The following is a 12,588-nucleotide window of genomic DNA, read 5'->3' as shown; positions in this document are numbered from 1 at the left end:
TCCTGCTTCCTTGGCTATGGCGTTGGAACAGTTTACACACTTGCCACACAAGTCTACCACACAACGTGAGACAGGAGTTAGCAGTACAAGCATATGGCGTTTTCCTAAAGTAGCTAAGTGGAAAGTTTACATCCCAAATTTACATGCAATAAATGAGGATGATCCTGATTGAAGAATCCAATATTGTGAGTTCAACACCTAGTAGGTGAGGATGAGGAGTTTGTAAGGAAGATTGTTGGTCTGATGATGTCACAATTCGGTTTAATCTCAGTCTGGTACAGTACCTCATGGTGCCACTACCTGTCTGTGGTGCTATTGCAGGCTGCTGCACCCAGACTGAGATCTGTCTGTTCCCAGTTGGCCTTACTTTGTAATTATCTTCTCCCCGTTTAGTTGAGCCTCACCCCTTCTTGTTTGTCATTTCATTAATGTTGTTTTAAGTCTGGTCCTTTTGTTCTGCATACAGTCTGTGTTCCTGAGCTGCCTGCTTCCCTGTGTTCCTGTGCTAGCTGCCTCTCTGTGCAAGCTGCCTGTCACAATTTGGGAACCTAACACGCTAACAGGTCACAGATAGTAAAGGGTGCAATACCGGTCCTTAGAATAAGAATAGTCAGGAGACAAGCCAAGTAAAGGGAGCCAGAAAACAGGAGAACGAGAAACAAGCCAAGGTCAAAGGAATGGAGAAAGCTGGAGAATCGGAATAACAAGCCAAATATTCGGTAACCAGAGAGAAACATGAGCAAATAGCAATACAGGTATCATAAGACCACAACAGGGCACTGAGAGACAGGAAAGGTAAGTATTTAAATCCTGTGCTTAATTCTGATTGGATAACTTTCAATCAGAATTAACAATCACACGTGGGGGATATCTATACCTCCCACTGTGATTATTGTGCTGTTGCTTTAACGCCGGTTCGCGTGAGTGACCCCGGCGTTTGGATAAATGTGCCAGCTCCCAGCGTGCAGCGTTATACATGCTGCTGCTGGGAGGAGAGGGGGAGGACGCGAGCGGTGCATCAAGCAGAGAGGACGCCGCTCACCGACAGGTAGGGGAAGAGGGGACTGCGGCGACGGACCGAGGGTGAGTGCTGCGAGAGGATTGCAGCCTCCCCTCACAGCCGCCCGCGGAGCCCTGACACTGCTTATCCTGAGCTCCTGTGCTGGCTGCCTATCCGGAGTTCCTGAGCTAGCGGATTATCTGTATTCCTGAGCTTGCTGCTTGCCTGCATCCAGTTATCTGTGCTTATATTTTATTTGACTGTTTCCTTGGAAATATCAATACTTATTTTTGCCTTGATTTGTGTGTATGTTGGTTTCTTTGCACTCTGGGTTCCAGACCTTTGACAGATGGAGCATAATTTTAGATTAATGGAACATTGCATCAACACAATTGTGTTTATAGGGCACCAAAAAATGTGGAGAAAGCAGTTTACCAGGGGTCAATTTCTGGTGTGGATTGTCATCAAGGGATTTAATAGAGCCATTCTTCTTTGAAGGTACTGTGACTGGTCAAGTGTACATAGACATGCTGCACACATATATTCTACCTGTAATTCATGCACTTTATGGGAGTGATGACTTTAAAAAATAAAATAAAAATAGAGTACACCGCCACACTAGCACTATCATCTAGGTGCGAGCTTACCTCAATGAAAATTTGCAAGGACACTTGATAAGTTGAAGAGGTGTAGTTGAGCTCCTCACATGTTCTCCTGATTTAACACCTGTCGATTTTTTCCTATGAGGGACTCTAAAGGATGTTGTGTATCAGAGAAAAACAGATACATTGGCAGCTCTTCAGGAAGAAATTGAAACAGCACGTGCAGCATTCACACTGGAAACTTTGGGCATCATGGCCCGAGCAGCAATTCTCCGTACTAATAAGAGTCTGGATGCTAATGGCAACCACTTTGTAATTGTAAAGGTCAAAAGTAACTTGTATTCATCTCTTGATGTCTGAATTTAGTATTAAAATATGTATACAAGTATTTCTTTTGCTGAAGTACCGGTATGTAAACGATTTTGTGGCTAGCTCTGTATAAATATCTATTTTCAGATCTCCATCACGGAGAAGGGAGAAGCCTTTGGAGAATTGCAGGATTTGCAGGAAATATGTGGCCCAGATTGCCAGTGATTCTGACCAGCATCAGACACTTGATGCCTGCACCTCAGCCCATTATGTTGCCTCTTGGATAAAACAGGCAGTGGCATATGGTACTGCTGAATCCACAAGAGGAAAGAGGCCCAGATACGAAGCCTTCCAACAAGATTCAGATTTTTCGGAAGAAGACAGACATGAGGAAGCTAGCTCTATGTTGTTTGAACAAATATCTTCCAGTGAGAGAGAATGGTCTCACAGCCCATGTCCTTTAGACTTTAGGGCAATTGAGCATTTAATTCTCCTAGTCAGGAAGACTTTGGAAATTCCTGAGGAGACCCAAAAAACTTCAGCCTCAGATAAATATTTTGTAGATTTCAGCCATAAGAAGTCTTCATTTCCAGTACACAGATCCATCAATGAGCTCATAAAGACAGAATGGGCCACTCCAGAGAAGAGATTCTCTATTAACAAAGGAGATTCCAGATTATGGACCTCCAATCCTAAAGTGGATGCACCAGTTATTAAGGTAGCAAAAAGATCTACCCTTTCTATTGACAGCAATGCCTCTCTTAGACATCCCATTAATAAAAGGGTGGATGCTAATTTATCTAAGCCTTTGGGGCATCAGGTTTGGGGAGTCATCCTGCAGTATCGATTTCAGCAATGTCTATATAGCTGAATCCCTTATGGATGTGAAATTAGCCAGCAAATGGTTACTAGAGGTCCAGTCTCTGTCTAAAGCCATGGGGTTTTCTATAGCAGCCAGAAGAGCTATTTGGCTCAGACCATGGGGAGCTGACATTGCATCCAAAACACAATTTGTGTGCTCTTCCATTTAAAGGAAGGTACTCTTTTTGGTAGATCTTTAGAGGATTCAATCAGGAAAGCAGCAGATGTTAAGCAAGTCCTACTTCCCCAAGATAGGTGGCCAAGGAGAATTTTACAGGACCGAAGTCCATATGGAGAATCAACCTCTTACAGATCAAATCTTGCAGCCCAGGGCATGAATATGCAAGACCTAAAAGTTGGAGAAGTGGACAACCTAGTAAGTCCTCAATAGGCAAGGCTTCTTCTTCCTTTTGTGTTAACAAGAAATTATGAAGGTTGCTTCACCCAGAATTCTCAGGTAGGTGCCAGGCTGTTACATTTCTGCAAATCCTAGTAAGAAATTCCGGATTCATGGGTAAGGTCGATAATATCTTCAAGCTACACCCTAGAATTTAAGGACTGCGTTCCTATGCCAAGATTCGTAAGGAAAAAAGTTTATGCCAACCCACAAAAGAAGGAGGCTTTGATTCATTATATATCGACTCTTCTTCATCAATAAGTCATCCTTCCTGTGCCAAGAAAGGAAAGATCTCAAGGTTTCTACTCCCCTTCTTTTCCTAGTCAGGAAAGCCGGAGGAAAATGGAGACGTATTCTGGATGTACACCAGCTAAACCTCTCTCTTAGGATAAGAAAGTTCTGCATGGAATCACTGAGATGCCTTATCCCAGTAGTTCGTCAAGGAGATTGGATGATCTAAGTGGACTTGAGGGATGCATATTTTTACATTCCAATAGCCACTCCCCACCAAAGATTCTTGAGGTTTTGTGTAGAAGACTATCATTTTCAATTTTGGTCTCTGCCCTTTGGAATAAACATGGCCCCAACAATCTTCTCCAAGCTCCTTATCATGGTAATAGCCTTATTAAGGAAAAAGGGTGTTGCAATTTTCCATTACCTGGATGACATTCTAGTGGTGGCTGCCGATTACAGCTTGATTATCCAGCATCATTCACTAAACACTCTGCACTACACACACTACATTCACTAAACACACTGCACTTCACACACACACTACATTCACTAAACACACTCTGCACTACACATACACTACATTCACTAAACACACTCTGCACTACACATAGACTACATTCACTAAACACACTCTGCACTCACTACATTTACTAAACACATTTTGCTCTACACACACACTACATTCACTATACACATTTTGCACTACACGCACACACTACATTCACTATACACATTTTGCACTACACGCACACACTACATTCACTAAACACACTCTGCACTACACATACTCACACTACATTAACTATACACTCTCTGCACTCACTACAAACACTACATTCACCAAACACACGCTTCACTACACACACACACACTACATTCACTAAACACACTTTGCACTACACACACACTACATTCACTAAACACACGTTTCACTCACTACACACTACATTTACTAAACACGCTCGGCACTACACACTCACTACATTCACTAAACACACTTTGCACTACACACAAACACACTACATGCTCTATACACACTACATTCACTATACACACTACATTCACTACAAAAACACACACTCTGCATTCACTATACACACCTACATTCACTACACACACACACTCTGCATCTAATACATGCATACAAACATTACATACATTACACAAAACGTACAATCTGCATCCACTATAAACACTGCATCCATGACACACATACTGCATCCACTATACACACTGCATCCATGACACACATACCACATCCACTACACACATTCTACATCCACTATACACACTGCATCCATGACACACATTCTACATCCACTATACACACACTTCATCCTTGTGGGCAGACTCGGGGCTGGCCCCAGGGGCCCAGATCTTGAGCTGTGTCAGGGGCCCTAAAATTTCTGATGGCAGCCCTGCTGTGTAAGGACTCAGCAGTCTGTGTGTGTGAATGGACTCAGCAGTCTGTGTTTGTGTGTGTATGGACTCAGCAGTCTGTGTTTGTGTGTGTATGGACTCAGCAGTCTGTGTGTGTGTGTGTGTGTATATGGACTCAGCAGTCTGTGTGTGTGTGTGTGTGTGTGTATATGGACTCAGCAGTCTGTGTGTGTGTGTGTGTATGAACTCAGCAGTCTGTATGTGTGTAAGGACTCAGCTTTGTGTGTGTGTGTGTGTGTGTGTATGGACTCAGCAGTATGTGCGTGTGTATGGACTCAGCAGTCTGTGCGTGTGTATGGACTCAGTAGTCTGTGTGTCTGTGGGTGTATGGACTCAGCAGTCTGTGTATGTGTGTGTGTGTGTGTGTATGGACTCAGCAGTCTGTGTGTATGTGTGTGTATGTGTATGGACTCAGCAGTGTGTATGTGTGTGTGGACTCAGCAGTGTGTATGTCTGTGTGTGTGTATGGAATCAGCAGTATGTGTGTGTGTGTGTGTGTGTGTGTATGGACTCAGCAGTCTATATGTGTGTATGGACACAGCAGTCTGTGTGTGTGTGTGTGTATGGATTCAGAAGTCTGCGTGTGTGTATGGACTCAGCAGTCTGTGTGTGTGTATGGACTCAGCAGTCTGCATGTCTGTGTGTGTGTGTGTGGAATCAGCAGTCTGTGTGTGTGTGGAATCAGCAGACTGTGTGTGTGTCTGTGTGTGTGTATGGACGCAGCAGTCTGTGTGTGTGTATGGAATCAGCAGTCTGTGTGTGTGTGTATGGAATCAGCAGTCTGTGTGTGTGTGTATGGAATCAGCAGTCTGTGTGTGTGTATGGAATCAGCAGTCTGTGTGTGTGTGTGTGTGTGTGTGTGTCTGTGTGTGTGTATGGACTCAGCAGTCTCTGTGTGTGTCTGGACTCTGTGTGTGTGTATAAATCAGCCTGTGTGCATTCAGGAACGCCTGTGTGCATTCAGGAGTCTGTGTGCATTCAGAAATATGTGTGTGTGTGTGTGTGTGTGTGTGTGTGTGTATGTGTTCAGCAGTCTCTGTGTGTTCGTATTCAGTGTACCGTGTGTATGTACTCAGCAGTCTAGCAATAATTAAACATTTTATTCCTGTGAGTTGTTGTGTAGGAAGGGCCTCAGTGCACTGCTTTGTTAAGATGGTACTTCTTGTGTGTGTCAGTGAGCTTCTATTTAGTGAGCATGTGTGTGTCAGTGAGCTTGTCTTTAGTGAGCTTGTGTGTGTCCCTGAACTTCTTTGTAGTTAGCCTTGTGTTTATACAAGTGAGTTTGTCTGTAGTAAGCTTGTGTGTGAGTCAGAGAGTTTTGTCTGTCAGTAAGCCTATTTGCGCATGTCAGTGAGCTTGTGTGCTTACTGTACAATATATACATATTGACTTGTAGAAATGGCATACATTTCTTTCCAGGGCTGCTTTGGATTCTCAGTTTGGCTCTGCCAGCGAGTGCGCTTTACAGCTGAATCATCTGTGTGAGCTGCCGCACACTTTAGCCCTGTTACACGCGTCTGGGAGCTGCTGTTGACAGGTACTAGTAGTCTAGAGATTGGGACATGGGGTATATGCTCAGCAATCTGAATAATACTATAGTGCTGTTCTCTGTATAATACAGATCTGTGTGTGTATAATATCCCGGGATAGTCAGTGTTCCTGTATAGTGCTGTTCTCTGTCTTGGGATATTATACACAAACAGACCTGTATTATACAGAGAGCAGCACTATACAGGGAGCACTGACTGTCCCAATTTATGATACACACAACCCTGTATTATACAGAGAGCACTGACTGTCCAGGGATATTATACACAGACAGTAATTGATAGCTGGGCTGCAAAATGTCCTTGGAATTTTTTTTCAATTGTTGGCAACTATGGCACTGTATCAAAGGAAATGTGTGTGTTTTTTTAATAATCGCTGGTGGAAAATTATAAAAAACAAACAAACAACACATTGTGTCGGGGGTGGGGCTTAACATGCGGCAGGGGCGGGGTCAAACTGCGGCGAGGGCGGGGTTGAATGTGCCCCCCTACTTTTGTCCCTGGCCCACCATATGCCCCCCCTAAGAATGAATCCTAGAGACGCCACTGGTTATATTTTTCAAGGATTCTGAACTTCCTAGGTGCAAGCTTCAACACTATCAGCAAGATTTTCTCTGGTACACGGCAGAAAGATCAAACTAATGGCTCGTATTCAACCGTTTTGGAGAAGGACCTTTGCTCCAGCAAGAGACTTCATGAAGTTCATAGGGATCCTCTCTTCTACCATAGGCCTAGTCAGATGGGCCCAATGGAACCTACTATGATACTATCTTCAGAACTTCAATTCAAGCTCTTAGGAATCTGACAAACATCTCTACATTCCGGAACACCTAAAGAAGGATCTTCTATGGTGGCTCTCATGGGAACATCTTTACAGGGGATTCCATCGGAAGGAAATAGATTGGATGGCCATCATTACAAATGCCAGCCAGGAAGGCTGGGGAGCTTATTTAAGAAATTTATTTGTCCAAGAAGTATGGCCCCTATATGTACGTCATTTACCATCAAACATACGAAAGTTGAGAGCCGCCTTTCTAGCTTTGATTCATTTTCAGCCCCTTCTCCGAGACAAGTGGGTGAAACTGAGGCTAGACAACAGATCAGTAGTAGCCTATATCAATCATCAAGGGGGTACCAAGAGTGCAGCCCTGAAGAAAAAAGTCCAACCTTTAATGTCTTTGGCTCAGCAGAACCTGTGCAGTTTTTGTTTTTTTTACCTGGGACCGAGAATACAGTGGCTGATTTCTTGAGCAGACATCAGGTAGAAGAGACAGAATGGCATCTTTCAAAGAGGGTATTCAGGCAGTTGGTCCAGAAGTGGGGTCTTCCCCAAGTGGACCTAATGGCATCAGCAGAGAATGCACAGGTTCCAAACTTCATTTCGAGGTGCTTCCATCCCAGAGTGATTGCACAGGATGCTCTCAGTGGAGTGGAATTACTATCTAGCCTACATCTTTCCTCCAATTCCTCTCATACACACAGTCCTAAGGAAAATCCGCAGGGAAACAAGGTTATTGCAATCATTCCCTTTAGGCCTCGATGCCCATGGTTCCAGCTCTTGAAGCGACTAATGATAGACCATCCATGTGAACTACCAATAACAGAGGATATCCTGTCTCAAGGCCCACTTCTCCACCTAAACCTCACAAGCTGAGGTTACAGGCATTGCTCTTGAGAGACAATCTTTAAATTCAAGGTTTTACAGAAAAGTTGTTCCAACGCTGTTGTGCTCTAGGAAAACTGCTGCGTCCATAACATACGATATGGCAAGCCTTTGCAGATTGGTTGGAGAAGGATGTTCATTCATTAGGATCCATTTCAACTTCTCAAATTCTGGGATTTCTGCAATCAGGTTTGGATAAAGGCCTCAGTCTTAATACCTTAAAGGTTCATTGCTCGGCATTGTCAGCTATCTCACACAAGATGGGCAGAAGACCCAGTGGTAACAAGATTTTTCATGGCAGTTATTAGAATTAAACCTATTCATCCTTCAACGTCACCTTGGGATCTCCCATTAGTGTTGCAGGCTCTGTCAAATGCTCCATTTGAGCCATTGGAAGAAATTTCCATCACCATGCTTTCACAAAAGATGCTCTTGCTCTTGGCACTTGTTTTTGCTAGAAGAACCAGTGGAAGAACCATGCATTGCCTTTTTTCATGACTGAGTAGTCCTTCGTCCAAGACCAGAGTTTCTCCCTAAGGTGGTCTCTTTGTATCATCTTAATCAAGAGATTGTGCTTACGGATTTCTTTCCTGACCATTCTTCTCCAGAAGAAGAAAGATGTCATAAATTAGATTTAAATAGATGTCTCTCGACGTATATTCAGTGCCCAGCCCCTTGGAGAAAGTCTAATCAGTTGTTCATGGTCTCTTGCGGCAATAGGAAAGGAGAAGCTGTCTCTCTAGCCACTTTCCCTTCATGGATTATTGCAACCATTTCTAGAGCCTACAATGTTCAGAATGTTCCTGTTCTAAAGGGTATTCATACTCATTTGAGTAGGTATATCTCTATCCTTTGGGCTGCAGATTTTGGTGTTTCAGGAGAGAGCATTTGTCAAGCCACCAATTCAACTTCTCTAAAGATGTTTGTTCGACATTATAGGGTGGATGTTTCTTCTGTGGCCGATACTCAATTTGGTCTTTCAGTCTTGAATTCCTCACATGTCTAATAAAATTATCTTTGAGCATCATTCACCCTCCCTGTGTTTCTTACTACTTGGGTATTCCCATTAGTTAAATGCTGCCATGATTAGCCAGGAATAAGGAAAATTTATTCATAATTACTGTAATTTGCTTTTCCTGGCTATTATTCATGGCAGCATTTATTTGTTTTGGATCAGCTTGTTACTAGACTGGAGAACAGGGGCTGATGGAGATAACTGTATACCTTCCTTTTTATTTAGTTAATTATTTTTGTTACTTTCCTATTGGCTGGAAGGAGGAGCTAACCCATTAGTTAAATGCTGCCATGAATAATAGCCAGTAAAATAAAATTTAGGGTATGTATGAATACATTTTCCTTAATAATGACCATTTCAATATACCTGCTTAAAACAGATAGGAGGTACTCTGAGACTTTGTGTTGAGATTGATGGGCAAATAATTGAGGTTTTTATCACATTTTTGAAATACAGAAAGACATACAATGTTTTGCCTTGAGGAAAGAAAGGAAGGTTGATATATATGCAGAACATTTTATTCAAGGCTTTTGTAAGATTTTAAGAGAAGATGAGATGCTAGACCTTGTTGGCTTTTTTCCTGTAAGCAACTTTAGTGAAGTGACTCAATGAGATAGTAAAATAATTTCATATTTTGCCATTTAAAATGAATTGTGTCCAGTGCTTAATTTTGCATCGTAGATTTATGCACATATTTAATTTGTATCACCTTTTCACCCAAAGAATTCACGTAAAAAACACTTGAGTTAGTGCCAAGAAGAAATAGAACCAGCAATTTCTTCAACAGAACAGTCACATAAATGTAGATACACACACCTCCTTTAACTGAAAATAGACCATTTATAATAGACTTTGAACCATATCACAAGAGATTTATCAAAGTATGGCCATTTAACCCCTTCAGATCGGAGTTAATTGTACTCGTTCTGATCAAAACAAAATTAAAACAAAAACTGGAATTTGCGCTATATGTCTGTTCAACCGTAATTCACCTTTAGTGCACCCACACTTATTATATATCATTTTATTCAAGAGAAACAGGGCTTTAATTTCTCATTAACTATTCATATATGAAGCAATTTATTATGAATAAAATAAAAAAAGTGAGAAAGTAAGATTTTTAAAAAAAATTGTAGTTCCGCCTGACGTTTTAGCTGTAAATTTCATATTACTATTAGCATTTACTGCAATAAAATGCACATATGTGTATTCAGCAAAGTCTCACGAGTACAACAGTACACCCCTTTAGCAGGTTTTATGGTGTTTTGGAAAGTTACAGGGTCAAATATAGCACATTCCATTTTTCCATTTTTTTCACATTGAAATTTCCCAGATTTGTAATGTTACTTTTGAGACCGTATAGTAGCCCAGGAATGATAATTACCGTATATACTCGAGTATAAGCCGAGTTTTTCAGCACATTTTTTGTGCTGAAAAACCGGAACTCGGCTTATACTCGAGTCAATAGTCTGTATTATGGCAATTTGCATTGCCATAATACAGACTGGGGGAGAGGGGGGCTGGCAGAGCTGTAACTTACCTTTCCTGCAGCTCCTGTCAGCTCTCTCCTCCTCTGCGCCGTCCGTTCAGCACCTCGGTCAGCTCCCACTGTAAGTCTCGTGAAAGCCGTGGCTCTCGCGAGACTTACAGTGTGAGCTGACAGAGGGAGCTGCACGGACGGCGCGGAGGAGGAGAGAGCTGACAGGAGCTGCAGGAAAGGTAAGTTACAGCTCTGCCAGCCCCCCTCTCCCCCCACTGAACTGCCAATGCCACTGGACCACCAGGGAAGGAGCCCCCCTCCCTGGCCAGCTAGCAAGCAGGGAGGGGGGACGAAAATAATAATACAAATATTATTAATAATAATAATAATGAAAAAATATAAAAAAAAAAAAAATAATAATTAAAAAAAATTATATAACAAAAAAACAATTAGTATTAAAATAATAAAACAAATAATAAAAATGCCCACCCCCACCAAGGCTCTGCACACAGCATCACACACACAAGCACACTGCACTCATACACACTGCATTCATACACACTGCATCACACACACACTGCACTCATATACACACACACTGCACTCACACACACACACTGCATTCATACACACACACTGCACTCATATACACACACTGCATTCATACACACACACTGCATTCATACACACACACTGCATTCATACACACACACTGCACTCATACACACACACTGCATTCATACACACACACTGCACTCATACACACACACTGCACTCATACACACACACACACACTGCACTCATACACACACACTGCACTCATACACACACACTGCACTCATACACACACACACACACTGCACTCATACACACACACACACACTGCATTCATACACACACACTGCATTCATACACACACACTGCATTCATACACACACTGCAAATAAATATTCAATTAATATAATTTTTTTAGGATCTAATTTTATTTAGAGATTTACCAGTAGCTGCTGCATTTCCCACCCTAGTCTTATACTCGAGTCAATAAGTTTTCCCAGTTTTTTGGGGTAAAATTAGGGGCCTCGGCTTATATTCGGGTCGGCTTATACTCGAGTATATACGGTAACCCCGTGATGGCATATTATTTGCAAAAGTAGACAACCCAAGGTATTGCAAATGGGGTATGCCAAGTCTTTTTAGTAGCCACTTAGTCACAAACACTGGCCACATTTAGCGTTCATATTTTGTTCTTGTGTGAAAAAAGTACAAAACAAATATTTGGCCAGTGTTTGTGACTAAGTGGCTACTAAAAAAGACTGGACATACCCCACTTGCAATACCTTGGTTTTCCTACTTTTGCAAACGGTATGCCATCATGGGGATAATTCTCATTCCTGGGCTGCCATACCGTCTCAAAGGCAGAATTAACAACCTGACAAATTTCAATGTGAAAAAAATGAAATGCAAGCCTTATATTTGACTCTCTAACTTTCCAAAACACCATAAAACCTGTACATGGGGGGTTACTGTTATACTTGGGACACTTCACTGAACACAAACATTAGTGTTTCAAAACAGTAAAACGTATTACAACAATATCATCAGTAAAAGTGCAGTTCATGCGTGAAAAATGCAAACAACTTAACTTTTACAACAAATATCATTATTGTAATACAATTTACCATTTTGAAACACTAATATTTGTGTTCAACGAAGTCTTCCGAGTAAAACAGTACCCACCATGTACAGGTTTTATGGTGTCTTGGAAAGTTACAGGGTTAAATATAGTGGTTGTGAATTACATTCTCAGCACTTTCTGCCTGGGTTGTCAGGCATGTCAATCAAATTTAAATGAATAAAATCACATAATTATGCTAAAATTACTTAAATATACACATAGAATTTTAATATATATGTATTTAAATTCTATGTGTATACTTATGTAATCATTAATGTAAGTATATATATAGTTATTTGTATTTTATATATAGATAGAGATATATAGAATGTCATTCTAAGTGTATTTTGTTACATATATATTAA

This window comes from Pelobates fuscus, chromosome 3 (genome assembly GCF_036172605.1).
Source record: "Pelobates fuscus isolate aPelFus1 chromosome 3, aPelFus1.pri, whole genome shotgun sequence".
NCBI classification, from domain to species: domain Eukaryota; kingdom Metazoa; phylum Chordata; class Amphibia; order Anura; family Pelobatidae; genus Pelobates; species Pelobates fuscus.
Note: the sequence above shows the minus strand (reverse complement) of the source record.